The 19214-nt window shown below is 30.3% G+C and overlaps 1 protein-coding gene and 1 long non-coding RNA gene across 4 annotated transcripts in view; one reads left to right on the top strand and one right to left on the bottom strand.

The window, feature by feature from the left end:
• The window catches only part of fdl (beta acetylhexosaminidase fused lobes), a 245327-nt gene that overhangs the window by 143777 nt on the left and 82336 nt on the right, over positions 1-19214 (top strand). The gene's annotated exons all lie outside the window — the stretch shown is intronic.
• On the bottom strand, positions 17273-18295 carry LOC142240611 (uncharacterized). Of its 2 annotated transcripts, XR_012723331.1 has the most exons (5): positions 18153-18295; positions 17959-18093; positions 17822-17891; positions 17634-17758; positions 17273-17530 (listed from the first exon to the last, which is right to left on the bottom strand). It is a non-coding gene; the product is annotated as an uncharacterized LOC142240611 (long non-coding RNA). The 2 variants fall into 2 exon arrangements; XR_012723330.1 differs by having other exon boundaries at positions 17822-18093.

Raw genomic sequence — 19214 nt, 5'->3', positions numbered from 1 at the left:
AGAAATAAAATTTTGACAAAATTTTCTATAGAAATAGAATTTTGAAAAAAAAAATTCTATAGAAATAAACTTTTTAAAAAAAGATTCTATAGAACTAAAATTGATAGATAGATTTTGCAAAATATTCCTCTCCAACTCTCTCCTCCCCTCACTTATTAACCATATTTTCTATAGAGATAAAATTTTGACATTTTCTATAGAAATTAAATTTTGACAAAATTTTCTATAGAAAAAAAAATTTTGAAAAAAATTTCTATAGAAATAAACTGTTTAAAAAAATTTTCTATAGAACTAAAATTTTGACAAAATTTTCTATAGAAATACAATTTTGACAAAACTTTCGATAGAAATAAAATTTTTACAAAATTTTCTATAGAGATAAAATTTAAAAAACAAAAATCTATACAAATAAATTGTGACAAAATTTTCCATAGAAATAAAATATTGATAAAATTTTCTATAGAAATAGAAGTTTGACAAAATTTTCGATAGAAATAAAATTTTGACAACATTTTCTATAGAAATAAAATTTTGACAACATTTTCTATAGAAATAAAATTTTGACAAAATTTTTTATAGAAATAATAGTTTAGACAAAATTTTCTATAGAAATAGAATTTTAACAAAATTTTCTATAGAAATAGAATTTTAACAAAATTTTCTATAGAGATACAATTTGAAAAAATTTTCTATAGAAATACAATGTTGACAAAATTTTCTATAGAAATAAAATTTTGACAAAATTTTCTATAGAAAAACAAGGTTTGACAAAATTTTCTATAGAAAAAAAAATTGACAAAATTTTCTATAGAAATTACATTTTGACAAAATTTTCTATAGAAATAAAATTGTGACAAAATTTTCTAAAGAAATAAAATTTTGACAAAATGTTCTATAGAAATAAAATTTTGACAAAATTTTCTGTAGAAATATAATTTTGACACATTTTTTTTATAGAAATATAAATTTAACACAATTTTCTATAGCAATAAATTTTGACAAAATTTTCTATATAAATAAAATTTTGACAAAATGGATATATATGGAGATATAATTTTGAAAAAAAAATCTATACAAATAAATTGTGACAAAATTTCTCTACAATTAAAATTTTGATAAAATGTCATATAAAAAAGAAAATTTTGAAAACGTTTCTGTAGAAAAGAATATTTTCTATAGAAATAAAATTTTAATAAAGCTTACGAAACATTTTTTCATACTAAATACAAAAATTTAATCAAACACTGCAAAATAAGATGTTTTTTATTAAGTATCTTCTTGGTAAAATTTTTCTTAAAATTTCGGTAAATTTTTTTTGGTTCGAGTTGCAACCGTGCTACTGATATGTTTGTACCGAAGTATGTGTTTTTCTCCAATGACATGTCCATAATGGGATAGTGCCTCTATATAAACTATATAAAGTTGATTTATTCGAATCACGTTTGACACTTTACGTCGATTGTTTCGGCTGTTGCCAAGTACCCTATGTGGATGCCCACTATTTTTTTTGACTTTAAATTTTATTTGATTTAATTTATATATTTATATTTATTTTCATTTAATTTTTTGTTTACTTCGATATAATTTCAATTTATTTTAATTTAGTTTTTTTTTGTTTCCCTAAATAATACATTTTAGTATTGTCGTTCCATGAATGAATGTTTTTTTTTCGTCCATTGTGAGAAAAACTACAGGTGTATACATACGTATATAAAAATAAAGCATAAAATGTGACCGAAAACTACTTCCATGGTGACGTATTAGTTTTTTTTATTGTCCCATGACACTTATACGCCTATATGTACCGTCACAAAAAAACGAATATTTAGGTAGAAGTGGAGTGAAGTATGGGTGGGTGGTGGATGAAGTGAAATTACGTCAAATTCTACCAAACTATTTTGGTAATTCTCATTAATAACGTGAAGCTAAATTAAACGGGTATTGGTTAAAAACACACGAATAGGGTCTTAAATCCAATTATAAATTTAGATGGCTTGGGATGTTTAAATATTAGGAAGTTGGTCGACAAAATTTTTAGTCAACGAAAATAAATGAGATTTGATAAGTACACCGAAAATAAATGTAGCCAAAGATTTTGTCATGTGACTCAACTATTTCCAATTGAATAGTTAAAGTTGAAAGCGCAATCAATTAAAAAACACAAATGAGTACAGTGGAAGGTTGAGCGGCGCTGACTATACCATACCCTAAACCACCCCTACTAAATTGGTTAACCTAAGCATTTGTGGGATATTATTAAAATAATTTTGGGCGAGAAACCCTATTTCCGTATTTCAGAAAATTAAGAGATTCATGTTTATGGGAGCTTTATCTAAATCTGAACAGAAATGTCGAATATTTCTAAATTTAAGAGGTGTTGAAAAGTATTAGTCTATGGGGGCTATATAGAAATAAAATTTTGACACAATTTTCTATAGAACTAAAATTTTAACAAAATTTTCTATAGAAATAAAATTTTTAAAAAATTTTCTATTGAAGTAAAACTTTTACAAAATTTTCTATAGAAATAAAGTTTTGACAAAGCCTTCTATAGAAATTAAATTTTAACAAAATTTTCTATAGAAATAAACTTTTGACAAAATTTTCTATAGAAATAAACTTTTGACAAAATTTTTTATAGAAATAAAATTTTGGTATATTATTTTTGGCTCCAGTGGCAACCATGATTATGAACCGATATGGACCAATTTTGGTATGGTTGTTAGCGGCCATATACTAACACCACGTTCCAACTGTGAACCGGATCGGATGAATTTTACTCCTCCAAGAGGCTCCGGAGGTCAAATCTGGAGAACGGTTTACATGGGTGCTATATATAATTATGGACCGATGTGGACCAATTTTTGCATGTTTATTAGAAACCATATACTAATACCATATACCAAGTTTCAGCCAGATCGGATGAAATTTGCTTCGCTTTGAGGCTCCTCAAGCCAAATCTGGGGATCGATTTATATGGGGGCTACATATAATTATGTACCGATGTGAACCAATTTTTGCATGGTTGTTAGAGACCATATACCAACACCATGTACTAAATTTCAGCCGGATCGGATGAAATTTCCTTCCCTTTGAGGCTCCGCACGCCAAATCTGGGAATCGGTTTATATGGGGGCTATATATAATTATGTACCAATATGGACCAATTTTTACATGGTTGTTAGAGACCATATTCTAATACCACGTACCAAATTTCAACCGGATCGGATGAATTTTGCTCCTCTAAGAGGCTCCGGAGTTCAAATCTGGAGATCGGTTTATATGGGGGCTATATATAATTATGGACCGATATGGACCAATTTTTGCATGGTTGTTAGAGACACTATACTTATACCATGTACCAAATTTCAGCCGTAACGGATGAAATTTGCTTCTCTTTGAGGCTTCGCAAGCCAAATCTGGGGATCGGTTTATATGGGGGCTATATATAATTATGGACCGATGTGGACCAATTTTTGCATGGTTGTTAGAGACCATATACCAACTGCATGTACCAAATTTCAGCCGGATCGGATGTAATTTGCTTCTCTTAGATCTCCATAATTATTGACCGATATGGACCAATTTTTGCATGAGTGTTAGAGACCATATACCAACACCATGTACCAAATTTCAGCCGGATCGGATGAAATATGCTTCTCTTATAGGCTCAGCAAACCAAATTTGGGGGTCCGTTTATATGGGGGCTATACGTAAAAGTGGACCGATATGACCCATTTGCAATACCATCCGACATACATCAATAACAACTACTTGTGCCATAGCTTGTTTCGTTCGGAAGTTAGCGTGATTTCAACAGACGGATGGACGGACGGACATGTTTAGATCGACTTAGAATTTCACCACGATCCAGAATATATATACTTTATCGGGTCTTAGAGCAATATTTCGATGTGTTACAAACGGAGTGACAAAGTTAATATACCCCCCATCCTATGGTGGAGGGTATAAAAACAAAAAAATAATTTTAAAAATGTATGGATGGTCTCAGCAGGATTCGAACCCGGACCGGAAGATATGATTTTAATTACTGGTATTATTAAAAGGAATCACAATTGGTCTACACAGGTAAGTTATTATTTTTAAATCCCAGGTAATACTACAAGTAGTAAGTTTTTGATTACCGGTATTACTGGAAGAATCATTAGTGCTTTGCCAGTTTTTGCTGGGTATAGACCGATATTGACCAAGTTTGACATGGTTGTTAGCGGCCATATAGTACCACAATGTACCAAATTTTAACAGAATGGGATGAATTTTGATCTTCCGGAGGTCAAATCGGGCGATCGGCTTATATGGGGATTATATATAATTATGGACAACATTTCAACCGGATCGGATGAATTTTGTTCTTCAAGAGGCTCTGGAGGTCAAATCTGGGGAGCTGTTTATATGGGCGCTATATATAGTTATGGACTGATGTGGATTAATTTTTGCATGGTTGTTAGAGACTATATACTAACACCACATAACAAATTTCAACCGGATCGGATGAAATTTGCTTCTGTAAGAGGTTCCGCAAGCCAAATCTGCGGGTCGGTTTATATGGGGGCTATACGTAAAAGTTGTCCAATATGGCACATTTGCAATACCATCCGACCTACATCAATAACAACTACTACAAATAAAAAAAAATATTTTAAAATTTTTGATAACATTTTTGTGGTTATTATCAAAAAATATTTCTTAGAAATTTATTATTTTATTTTAAAAGTTTATTTATTATTTTATGATCACTCCGATATATGATCACAGCGATAATTTTATAGTTGCTTGTATAAATACCCCTTGAATTATAAATGTGTCGAAGTTTTAAATATTTTTAACTTGTTCAAACAAGGAAATTTGCTACTTCTACAAAAAAAAGGGACAACTTACCCATAATTAACTTTGATAGTAATGACCTAAATCGAAAATTAAAATTTTTATAGATATTGACTTGCTATTGACTTTATTGAAGAGTTAGTCAAAATTTGATTTTTATAGAAAATTTTGTCAAAATTTCATTTCTATAGAAAATTACCTTTTCTACAGAAAATTTTGTCAATATTTTATTTCCAATAGAAAATTTGTGAAGTACATTTTAGGTGGGGAGAAATATTTTCCAAAATCTATGAAAACATTAAGAATTCTACCAATCCATACAGTAAAACCATTTTTGGTAGAATTCTACCAACTGTGCCTCGTCCCCTTCTGGGTGTTGCAAACATATGCTCTTACTTATAATACCCTGTTGCACAATGAGGCGCAGGGTATAGAGTAAATTGTACCTAAAATGTGTCCGTTTTGAACTTTGTATTGCTTTAAAAAAATCTTACAAATTTTAACTCCAATTTTTTCGCAGTAAGAAATTTTTTAAACTACTTTAAATATTACTTATCTGCGAGCATTTTTCTTCAAGTTCACTAAACCTATTAACTCATTTGTATCATGTCGTCACTAGTAATATATGTGTTATAAGAAATCTACATTTTGGTGGTTCACTTTGCTGAACTATGGTGGCTACATTTTTTTTGTTTTCTCAGATAAAGTGTTTTTTTTTTTTCAAGTAAAATTTCTTGTTCTTAGTTCGTTGTGGGGAAGTACCAAAAAAATAGGGCCCACCAGAATTTTATACGTTTATGTTTTTTTTGTACTCCTCTCGTGCAATTTTATTTTCTATAGTTTACCACCTATCTCGTCACTAGTCTAGTGCAACTCTTGTGGAAATCCAGTGGGTCATTAAAAATTTTTAATTGTTTTTACCTTAGAATAATATTTAATTGTGTCATATCTGGCGACTCAATCAAAATCGATTCATTGCAAATTAATTGCAAACAGTTCGATTTGAGGTTCTCACCTACTATCCCACCTCAACAAGAATGGAGGGGCCTATACTTTTACATAAATGGTGCATGCATTAGTGTTGGTGTTATTTATTATTCATTTACTATTGCCAAGGCAACCAAACTAAAGTATCCATACTAGCACTACCACCTATAATAAAGATGGGTTGTACAAAAAAAACCATTGTGTGCGTTTTTCATTTTGGTTTTCCATTTCTTTTATAATGTTTGATTGATTTTGTGAAGCATTTCTAACCTTTAAAATGTTGGCACTATAACATCATTAAACCATATTTAGAAACTTACAGTGGTTTGTTTACAACGAAATATGTTATAGAGAGACTGATGCTTCCAGTATTGCAGTAGGTTTAGGTTTAATTTTTTTGCAGACTGTTTACAATTTTATTCAATGGCAGTAAATGTAATATAGCATTAGGGGTATCTACATCTGCGCTTCTGCTCAATTTTTGCTGAATTCGCTGTTTCGATATCTGAAGAGGGATCAGCTTTTCGATTAAAATCACCCCTTTTTATACCCACCACCATAGGATGGGGGGTATTTTAACTTTGTCATTCCGTTTGTAACACATCGAAATATTGCTCTAAGACCCCATAAAGTATATATATTCTGGGTCGTGGTGAAATTCTGAGTCGATCTGAGCATGTCCGTCCGTCCGTCCGTCTGTTGAAATCACACTAACTTCCGAACGAAACAAGCTATCGACTTGAAACTTGGCACAAGTAGTTGTTATTGATGTAGGTCGGATGGTATTGCAAATGGGCCATATCGGTCCACTTTTACGTATAGCCCCCATATAAACGGACCCCAAAATTTGGCTTGCGAGGCCTCTAAGAGAAGCAAATTTCATCCGATCCGGCTGAAATTTGGTACATGGTGTTAATATATGGTTTCTAACAACCATGCAAAAATTGGTCCACATCGGTCCATAATTATATATAGCCCCCATATAAACCGATCCCCCGATTTGGCTTGCGAGGCCCCTAAGAGAAGCAAATTTCATCCGATCCGGCTGAAATTTGGTACATGGTGTCAATATATGGTCTCTAACAACCATGCAAAAATTGGTCGACATCGGTCCATAATTATATATAGCCCCCATATAAACCGATCCCCCGATTTGGCTTGCAAGGCCGCTAAGAGAAGCAAATTTCATCCGATCCGGCTGAAATTTTGTACGTGATGTTAGTATATGGTCTATAACAACCATGCAAAAATTGGTCCACATCGGTTCATAATTATATATAGCCCCCATATAAACCGATCACCAGATTTGACCTCCGGAACCTCTTGGAAGACCGAAATTTATCTGATTCAGTTGAAATTTGGTATGTGGTGTTAATATATGGCCTCAAACTCCCATGCAAAAATTGGTCGATATCGGTCCATAATTATATATAGGCCCCATATAAACCGATCCCCAGATTTGACCTCCAGAGCCCCTTGGAAGAGGAAAATTCTTGTCATTCGGTTGAAATTTGGTACGTGATGTTAGTATATGGTATCCAACAACCATGCAGGAATTGGTTCCTATCAGTCCATAATTATATATAGCTCCCATATAAACCGATCCCCAGATTTGACCTCCGGTGCCTTTTGGAGAAGCAAAATTCATCCGATCTGCTTGAAATTTGGTACGTGGTGGTAGTATATATTTAACAACCATGCCAAAAGTGGTCCATATCAGTCCATAATCGTACATAGCCCCATATAAACCGATCCCGAGATTTGGTTTTGGAACCTCTTGGAGGAGCAAATTTCATCCGAGTGAGTTGAAATTTGGTACATTGTGTTAGTATATGGTCGTTAACAACCATGCCTAACTAGGTCCATATCGGTCTATAGTTATATATGGCCCTCAGATAAATCGATCCCCAATCACACAAAAATTGGTCCATATCAAGTTCATAATTGTATACAGCCCCCATATAAGCCACCCCCATATTTCAATTCTGGCTCTCTACGTACAAAAAGTCCATATCGATTCGTAATTATTTGTAGACTTAACTATACATAACTTTTTTGTCTAATATATACCATGTATGGACTAAATCACAGTCTTTCGTAGAAGTTTCTACGCAATCCATGGTGGTGGGTACATAAGATTCGGCCTGGCCGAACTTGCGGCCGTATGTACTTGTTTCATATTGCCTTTTTTATAGAACAAAAAAAAACTTGACAAGATTTTCTATAGAAATAAAAAAGTTGACAAAATTTTCTATAGAAATCAAAATTTCGACAAAATTTTCTATAGAAAAAAAAATTAACAGAATTCTCTATAGAAATAAAATTTTGACAAAATTTTGTATAAAAAAAATTGGAAAAATTTTCTAAAGAAATTGAAATGTATATATAGAAATCAAAATTTTGACAAAATTTTCTATAAAAATAAAATTTTGACAAAATTTTCTATAGAAATAACATTTTGACAACATTTTCTATAGAAATAAAATTTTAACAAAATTTTCAATAGAAATAAAATTTTGACAAAATTTTCTACAAAAATAAAATTTTGACAAAATTTTCTATAAAAATAAAATTTTGACAAAATTTTTTCTATAGAACTAAAATTTTGACAAAGTTTTTTATAGAAATAAAATTTTGACAAAATTTTCTATAGAAATAAAATTTTCACAAAATTTTCTATAGAAATAAAATTTTCACAAAATTTTCTATAGAAATAAAATTTTATATAAAAAAATGTTGTTGTTTTTTTGATTTCAGCTTAAAACCATGCATTGACTAAACTACAAGTGTAGCTTAACCAACAGAGGAAAAGAATCTTTGTCGAATTTATTTGAGCAAAGCCCTATAGACTGGAAGATGGTTGGATGGACGCACGTTTAGGAATTACCACATTCCTCATCAGCATCCTCTACTTGCAGCAAAACTAGTTTAGTGAACTGCCTGAATTTATTCTGATAATTGGTTGATAGTTTTGCTGCAAGTAGAGGGTGCTGACGAGGAATGTGGTAATTCCGGAACGTGCGTCCATCCAACCATCTTCCAGTCTATAGGGATTTGCCCAAATAAATTTGACAAACATTCTTGGCTTAGCTACACTTGTAGTTTAGTCAATGCATGGTTTTAAGCTGAAATCAAAAAAAAAAAAAAAAAAAAACAACAAAACATGATTAAAGGAAAAAAGAAACCAAAAATTACAAAAAATTTTCTACAGAAATAAAATTTTGACAAAATTTTCTATAGAAATAAAATTTTGACAAAATTTTCTATAGAAATTAAATTTTCACAAAATTTTCTATAGAAATAAAATTTTTACAAAATTTTCTACAGAAATCAAAATTTTGACAAAATTTTCAAGAAAAATCAAAATTTTGACAAAAATTTCTATAGAAATCAAAATTTTGGCAAAATTTTCTATAAAAATCAAAATTTTAACAAAATTTTCTATATAAATAAAATTTTGACTAAATTTTCTATAGAAATAAAAATTTAACATAATTTTATATATAAATAAAATTTTGACAAAATTTTCTATATAAATACAATTCTGACAAATTTTCTATATAATTAAAATTTTGACAAAATTTTCTAAAGACATAAAATTGTGAACAAAATTTTCTATAGAAATAAAATTTTGACAAAATATTTTATAGAAATAAAAATTAAACAAAATTTTCTATATAAATAAAATTTCACTAAATTTTATATAGAAATAAAATTTTTACAAAATTGTCTACAGAAATCAAAATTTTGACAAAATTTTCTATAGAAATCAAAATTTCAACAAAATTTTCTAAAGAATCAAAATTTTAACAAAATTTTTTATAGAAATCAAAATTTTAACAAAATTTTCTATAGAAATAAAATTTTGACTAAATTTTATATAAAAAAATTTCTATAGAAATCAAAATTTCAGCAAAATTTTCTAAAAAATCAAAATTTTGACAAAATTTTAACAAAATTGTCTATAGAAATCTAAATTTTAACAAAATTTTCTATAGAAATATAATTTTTATAAAATTTTTTATAGAAATAAAATTTTCTATATAGATAAAATTTTGACAAAATTTTCTATATAAATAAAATTTTGACTAAATTTTCTATATAAATAAAATTTTGACTAAATTTTATATAGAAATAAAATTTTACAAAATTTTCTATAGAAATAAAATGTTGACAAAATTTTCTATACAACATAAAGTTTTGACAAAATTTTCTATAGAAATAAAATTTTGCCATAATTTTTTACAACAAAAAAAAATTAAATAAAATTTTCTATACAAAATAAAATTTTGTAAAATTTTCTACAGAAATCAAAATTGTGACAAAATTTTCTATATCAATAAAAATTTGACTAAATTTTCTATAGAAATAAAAATTTTACAAAATTTTCTATATAAATAAAATGTTCACTAAATTTTATATAGAAATAAAATTTTTACAAAATTTTCTACAGAAATCAAAATTTTGACAAAATTTTCTATAGAAATCAAATTTTCAACAAAATTTTCTAAAGAAATCAAAGTTTTAACAACATTTTAAAAAAAATTTCTATAGAAATAAATTTTTTACAAAATTTTATATAAAAAATTTTCTATAGAAATCAAAATTTCAACAAAATTTTCTAAAAAAATCAAAATGTTGACAAAATTTTCAAATTTTAACAAAATTTTCTATAGAAATCAAAATCTTAACAAAATTTTCTGTAGAAATATAATTTTAACAAAATTTTCTACACTGTTAGAAAAATATGTTTTTCATATGTTCCGATATAAACAAAATGTGTTTCGGGCACAATTTTTAAACACAATATATTTATGTGCAAACATATAATGTTCCTAAACTAACACTAAATGTTTGGGACACATATGTTAATATGTTAGAACATATTATGTTTGGCTCATGAATGTTTCATAAAAATAATATGTGTGAATGTAAACATATATACATTTACAAATTTCGAGTAAACATATATATGTTGTAATATTTTATTTAGAGAGCAACAGAGAGAGTATAGAGAAAGAAATAGAGATGGAAACCGGGAGGGTTGACGAAAGAAATCAACATAACACATCGAGGTAATCAAAAGACCAAAAATTTGATGTGCTTAAGTCTAAATATTATTTAATTTGAATATTAGAATGACTATTCGCAGTAAAGAGAAAATTGTAAATGCATTTAAAATAGTGTTAAATGCTAGTAAAAAATTGTTCACTCCTAAATAAATTTATGTGTATATTTATTATAAAATTATTTATATATTTATGTTTGTGCTCGACTCCACGTTCTTCTTTCCTTAGAGTTTTTGAATTCCTTTCAAAATTTCAAACTTTTATATAAAACAGTTTTTTGTTACAAAATTGTTATTTATGCAATAAAAAATAATATTTTATCCAAAAGCTCAGTCCATTTCGTTTATATCAAGCACTGTTTCTGACTGTAAATCTTTAATAACCCACATTTCGAATTTTCATTATAAAAATTTAATATAGTATAAATATAAATGTGTAAATTAAAAAAAAAAAATTGGTTCGGTCGGAGCAGGGATTGAACCCAACGTAGAGGGTGCATCATTTTCTAACATTTGAGCAAATGTTAATGTGGTAAAATTTTTTTACTACTTTTGCATTTTCCGATTTATTGGATCGGAAACAGTAATTCTTTGTATGTTATTATAATATAGTGCGTAATTTTCAGATATGTTGAGGAGAAGGATACCTTTCATTGACAAACCACACTTAAAATTCACAAGAAATATAAAAGATTGTCCAACTACTTGAATACATAGCATTATTTAAAAAAATTGGAGGAAAGGGTACACCTACTCCCCGACATTTTTTTAGACGAACCGTTTTACATGTGCGTATCCGCCGTATTTGTACCTATAAACGAAGAAGCAAGTAGTCCGATTTGTTTGAAAGAATTCAAATCTTTTCGAATTTGTTTTCAGCACGAAGGATATGGTTGACTAAGTAAACGCAAAATGTTCCTACAAATACGCTTCGGTAGGCGCAGCGAAGCGGGCCGGGTTACGCTAGTATAGTATAAATATAAATGTGTAAATTAAAAAAAAATGGTGTTTGGTCGGAGCAGGGATTGAACCCACGACCCTTTGCATGTACGGCAGACATGCTAACCACTGCTCCACGTTGCCAACAAATGTATGTTTCTTGTAAATAATGTTATGTTTGCATGGTCTCGTGGGCGCTGCAAACTATGCTATATAAATGTAACTCATAACGATAATTGTCTACTGGTGACTGTAACAGCCACGTAGCCCAGTGGTAGTGTGTTGGCTTACAAATTCCATGGTTCCCGGTTCGATTCTCCGTCAAGGCGAAAGGTAAAATTTTAAAAAATTATAAAATTGAATAATTTCTTCAACATTATTTGTATCACAGAAAAAGGTGCCAAGAACTAAAAAATTTCGTGGAAGTGAAAATTATGTGGGAGAATGACCACAATATTCTTGGGGAGAAAATTCTTCCAAGCATATAATATTTTTGGGCTCAAAACGCTTCCAAACATATAATATGTTCACATGAAACAAACATATTAATGTTTCGGCAGTATCCAATAATATATGTGCTTCCTGCAAAATATGTTTGGAACACATGTTAGAGAAGCGATTTTTTTTGAGGGTGTATAGAAGTAAAATGTTCTATATAGATAAAATTTTGACAAAATTTTCTATATAAATAAAATTTTGACTAAATTTTCTATAGAAATAAAATTTTGACAAAATTTTCTATAGAAATAAAAATTTAACAAAATTTTCTATATAAATAAAATTTTGACTAAATTTTATATAGAAATAAAATTTTACAAAATTTTCTATAGAAATCAAATGTTGACAAAATTTTCTATACAACATAAAGTTTTGACAAAATTTTCTATAGAAATAAAATTTTGCCATAATTTTCTACAACAACAAAAAAAAAATGATATAAAATTTTCTATACAAAATAAAATTTTGTAAAATTTTCTACAGAAATCAAAATTGTGACAAAATTTTCTATATCAATACAAATTTGACTAAATTTTCTATAGAAATAAAAATTTAACAAAATAACAAAATAAAATAAAATTTTAACAAAATTTTCTATAGAAATAAGATTTTTACAAAATTTTCTATAGAAATAAAATTTTATTTGTAGAGTTTGTAAGGCTTGAGGTCATGTTGTAATAAAACAAAATAAAATCTTAGATTTTCATAGTGTTTTATTTTTAATTATTTCCAATATTTGGAACACCATCGTTATAATATTGGAAAGAATTAAAAATAAAACACTATAAAAAACTACGATTTTACAACTACAAGAAATAAAATATTGACAAAATTTTCTATATAAATAAAATTTTGACTAAATTTTCTATAGAAATAAAAATTTAACAAAATTTTCTATATAAATAAAATTTTGACTACATTTTCTATAGAAATAAAATTTTGACTAAATTTTCTATAGAAAAAAATTTTGATCATAAATTCTAATAATCATTTTATGTAATTTTCATTTAAATCCACTCATTGACATTTAATATTCGGAAGATTAACTCGCTTTATCTACTATAGAAAAATTCCTTTGCATACTTTTAGGCAAAAATAAGAAAGCGGAAAAATACTCGATTCGTAAACTCAGTTATTTTGTAAGGCACCTACTTAATAAGAGTTTGGATCGAAATGTATAAAAAAATATTACAGTATATATTAATGCAAATAAAAAGTGGCATAGTATGACAAAAAGGTGGCACAAATCTTGAAAAAGTATTACAGTTAAAAGTAAAAAAGTAGTAAATTTGCCACTAAAGTGGCACCACGGCAACATTGTTCCCAAAGGATGATGCGTTTAGGGCCCATCTACCAACTTCGATCAAAAATACAAAAATCATATTTCTTCAAGCACAAGGTTTTATGAACCATCTGAATGTATGGAAAACCTTCTGCCATCGTGTTTTGAATATATCATATAAGACCTGCCACTATCCAATGTGTAGTGTGTGTGGTGCAAACTTAAGCAATTCATTGATGGTTATGGTCAAGGTGTTGGTGGCGTCAGTTTACCACTCAATATTTTATAGAAACACCATTTGCCACATAGTCCATAAAATTCATTTGAGATATGTGGCATAAATGCAAATGGGCTTCTTACCTACTCGTTTTGGCACTTCTTTGTAATTTAGTTTTGTTTTTCTGTAGCTTTTTTGCTGTAGTAGTGGTGCTATCGTTTCATCAGTTTGCGTTTTTTTTTGCTGTTTGTTTTACAGTTCTTCAACATTTTGCAATATCGTGAGCTCTCTTGGTTGTGGGGAAAAGTTAACGAAAAAAAAAAAAACAAAACTAGAAAATAATAACATTTGCGAATATCGTGTATATGCTCCCTTGAGAGTGTATGGGTGGGTGTGTTTGTTTTCACTTGCTTTAGTATATATTTAATATCGTTGTGTTGGTTGAATCAGGTCGGTAAGTTGAATTGTATGATCAGCTTGGCATATCATCGCATAGCAGGAGGGTATTTTTTGTATTCTCTGGTTGTTGGGTTGTCATTAACATTTTATATCATGCAAAAATAATGTGGAAAGCAAATACACAGAAACCTTTAACACTAACATGAGATTCCTTTCACAACGAGGGTTACCATCATCAAATCCTAAAAAAAACTAATATTTTATTCCAAATCCGGATATTAGACAAATTTCACTTATTATTCATGATAAAATAAATAAATATGGGCGCAGTATTTAAATCTGAATAACTTTAAATTGAATTATTATTATTTTTTGTAGGGTTGGTTAAAAGTACCGCATCTGACAAGAACGTTACTCGTCGAATGCCGGACTCGATCGATATATATTGATAATACCAGCTAAAAAATCGACCTTTTCGCAATACTTCGCAATGATGTACCAATACCGTTCGTCTACCGTCATTTTTTCTATCAGGTTCCGCTCATCTATTTCGCCTACTTGTCTCTCTAATTCCGATCTTTGGGTACCGAAAGAAAAACGTGTGATGCGCATAATCGATGACATCCCTTTCTTCGTAGAGGCTATGTGGACTATGATATTCGCCCATTTTATGGAAATACATTTGGAAGTATCCGTATCCAGATAGCGTCTGTGTTATGCAATAGTTCACGCCCCCCGTGACGTTTGTTCGTCGACTTCTCTATATCGTAGTTTCATCGATCTTGCACCTGTTACATAGTCCCTCAATTCTTCTTATTTAACGTGTTTGTGTTAAGTCTGTTCTCCATCTTTAGATCAATAATCTTCTTCCTTTCTTCAGCTTTAAGGTCTATTGGGGTCATGCCGGCTATGATCAGTACCGCCACAGCAGATACAGTGCGATATGCAGAGGTTACACTAAAGCGGCTGTACGCTGTACTGCTCGAAGGGTTCGTACTTTATTTGCATGTCTCAGCGCGCTTGCTTATATCTCGCTTCCGTAAAGTAGAACACTATTACACACAGAGAATACAGATTGGTTGTAGCAACCGAATTTATAGCCAACCTCCTTTTGGCAGTTACAGCAACTACCAAAGGGCAGTTGTGTCTCCCAACTATTCGGTCAATACAACTAATACAACATAAGCTATTGGTTGTGTAAACCGATGTACCTGATGTACCTGATGACTACTGAATGACTGTTGTGGAATTTATTTATGGTTGGTCGTATCAACCGATTTAAACTAAAATTTTTTATAGGTGAGACATTTGGTTGTTACAACTATTTGATTATTATGAGAATAGATAATCTATTGACATGTTCGCCAAATGGTAGGGAAGATTGCAAAATGATTTTGAATATAGCAATAAGGTTGACACAACTGATGAATAATTACTAAAGTAGAATTTTCATAACTACAACCGATATACAACCAATCTCTTCTCTGTGTGCAGGCTTCCATCAGGAGCTTTCGCTTTTTTTTGGCAGCGGGCAGCCTAAGTTCGCCATTAGTCTGCTGAGTTGTTACGTTATCTGCGTTGATTTCTTAGCAGCATAGTCTATTTGCGTCGAGAACTTCAGCTTTGTATCCAGTCGTATTTCTAGGTATGTGCACGGAGAATACAGATTGGTTGTGACAATCGAATTTATTGCCAACCTCCTTTTGGCAGTTGTAGCAACTACCAGTTGGCAGTTGTGTCACCCAACAAATTCGGTCGACTCAATCGAATGATGGGAAACCCAACAAATACTATATATGGAGTTGGTTGAATCAGACGATGATATTGGTCGTTGCTCCCTTCTTCATTTGGTTGTATCTCCCAACTTTAAAGCACCATGACCGAATTGAATAACAAAATCCCACAAAATACTGCATTTTATTTATATTTTTTAGATGATAGGAAGGTACATATACTTAACCCTGGACAGTCATCCTTCGTCAAAATGACGACGCGTAATTTCATTTTCGATTTAAAATGCATTTTGGTCGATTAGGAAATGATAAATTTAAGTTATACTAATTCAACCATTTTATGAATTTTTGTTTTAAACTAATTAAAAACAAATTGAATAAGGAAATAAACTCAGTTTTGGTTCTCATTTTTGCTCACGATGCAAATTATAGTGTCGTGAAATAAGCCGTAGTTAAAATGACGAAGGATGGCGCTAGTGTACAAAAAATTAGGATGCCTTTCCAGGGTTAAATACAATATATTAATACATTATAAAAAATGTTCACCCTTAAAAGTATACCCTCCAGCATGAATAGCTTGGGGAATCGACAGATAGTGGAGCTAAATCTTTGGTACTCTTAGCATATTAGTATTTATAGATGGTGTCCGAATTGTCTATAGCCCGTCTAAAACACACAATAAATTAAGTAAAGAAATTAATGTGGAGTTTTAAAAACGACATACGAACCTATCCCCGATGGTAACTTTCTTGGGGTTTCATATATAAGGCAGATGTAGAGATGGATTTTTTCAGAGCCGCCGTGTTAAACACAATGAAATTATTCCATATTGAGGATGCGCCCCGTAGCATTGAGTACCCTGAAGCTATTTGTTTGCAATATAGCCAATATTGCTGTGTTTTAATTTAGATTCACAGCCAATATAGTGTACTAAGGCCAATTTCGCACGGCTCGAGTTGTTCACGACAATATTTTATAGGCAGTCCACGGATGAGGCAGATAAACTTCGAAACGAATAAGAAATATTTCGTTTTTAGTTGTAGTTAAAACTAGTATATACACAGAGAATACAGATTGGTTGTGATAACCGAATTTATTGCCAACCTCATTTTGTCAGTTGTAGCAACTATCTGTTGGCAGTTGTGTCACCCGACTAATTCGGTCGACTCAATCGAATTATGGGAGATGCGACTATTACTCCATATAGAATTGGTTGTATCAACCTATGGAATTGGTCGTTACTCCCTTCTTCATGCGGTTGTATTACTCAACCTAATAGTACCCACAATTGAAAATAATGTTAGTTTCGCAAAATATTGTATTTTATTTAAATATAGTTAATTACATATGTTAGATTGATAGAGATTAAAAAAAAATATTATATATCTAAATACAATACATAATATCAATCGAAATAAACGATTCTTTTAAACATTTAAGTATCCTCGGGGGCTTTAGATTAAGCTTATGTAGCCCACCGCATTAATTTTAGATTGAGCGGGCAACGCGTGTTGAATCACTGGTAACTTTGAATCCATCAGTATATGTGTACAAAGTGATGTCTAGGATTGAGCACATAGTGGAATTCCATGAGGATGTATCCGTTTCGCATATAGAAAACGTAGAAAATTAGTGGGGAGTTTTTAAATGTAAATAAGAACCTACCAGTAGCTGTGCCCACTTCCACTTGGGTTTCATATCGATAAGGCATCGTGTTGCAGCATTTTTCATCAGAACCGCTTTAAATTTTTTACGTGCCCTTTAACTCACACAATAAAATTAGTTCACATCTAAAGATAATATAACACAATCTGCATTAAAATCATTAACAGTTCAGAATTTGTATTTGTTACCTGACTCGTAGAATTGGGTGTCCAGAAAACCATATATTCCGGTCGTCAACACACACGAACGTCCAAGGAACTACATAAATTAATTAAATTATGGCTTTAGAACATTTTTTGCATATATATGAAAAGTGGACCTATACCGAGCGTCTGGTACACTGAACACCACATTCCAAAGTGCAATTTTCAAGAACAGGGATTTTTAATTAATGAAGTCATAACCATTGTTAGTGCATTTAATATTATCTCTAATTTTGTTGTACAATTGAATGTCCAGTCTGAAAAGGAATATAATATTATCAATGAAAATTGCAACAATTTGATCATACCAATTTACCTTTATAATGTTAACAAAATTATGTCCCTTATATAAACAAATCTTGACCATTGTCTCGTTCTAACATAAAATCTCTTTCTTGTAATTATGTCTTTGAAAATATTAAAAAAAAATATTGTAAACAAAAAAAAATTTGGTTTGACTTTTTTTTCCTCTACAACAAATATTAATAATTTTTCACTGACAAATAATTAAAATGACAATTAAAAATATTTCCAATAACATTCGGTTTGTGCAACCGTATGGTGATGATGAGTACTGAATGAAAGTTGCAAAATGTTTTCTTCGTAAGTTGTATCAAGCAATTTTCAATAAAATTATTCATAGAAAAAGTATTTGGTAAACCCAATCATTTATCTATTATCATAACTAACATTTTTTTGATGGCGCTCCCAGATGGTTTTAAGAATAGAATCAATGTTGTAAATACAGAATATTTGTTGATACACTTGATATTTCGTTCCATAATTAGAATTTTCATTATTACAACCGATTGCCAACCAATCTCTTCTCTGTGTGTACGGCCGTAAGTTCGGCCAGGCCGAATCTTATGTACACTCCGCCATGGATTGCGTAGAAACTTCTACGAAAGACTGTCATCCACTATCGAATTACTTGGGTTGTGGTATCTTAAAACTCTTAACATCGTTTTCTAAATTGGGAGTTAGTTCATACGTGGTAGAGAGCCAGAATTGAAATATGGGGTCACTTATATGGGGGCTACATACAATCATGAACTTGATATGGACCAGTTTTTATGTGATTAGGGATCGATTTATATGAGGGCTATATATAACTATAGACCGATATGGACCTAGTTAGGCATGGTTGTTAACGGCCATATACTAGCACAATGTACCAAATTTCAACTGACTCGGATGAAATTTGCTCCTCCAAGAGGCTCCAAAACCAGATCTCGGGATCGGTTTATATGGGGGCTATATATGATTATGGACTGATATGGACCACTTTTGGCACGACTGTTAAATATCATATACTACCACCACGTACCAAATTTCAACCAGATCGGGTGACTTTTGCTTCCCCAAAAGGCACCGGAGG

This window comes from Haematobia irritans, chromosome 5 (assembly GCF_050003625.1).
Source record: "Haematobia irritans isolate KBUSLIRL chromosome 5, ASM5000362v1, whole genome shotgun sequence".
NCBI classification, from domain to species: Eukaryota; Metazoa; Arthropoda; class Insecta; order Diptera; family Muscidae; genus Haematobia; species Haematobia irritans.
Note: the sequence above shows the minus strand (reverse complement) of the source record. Positions and strands in the feature narration are given on the sequence as shown.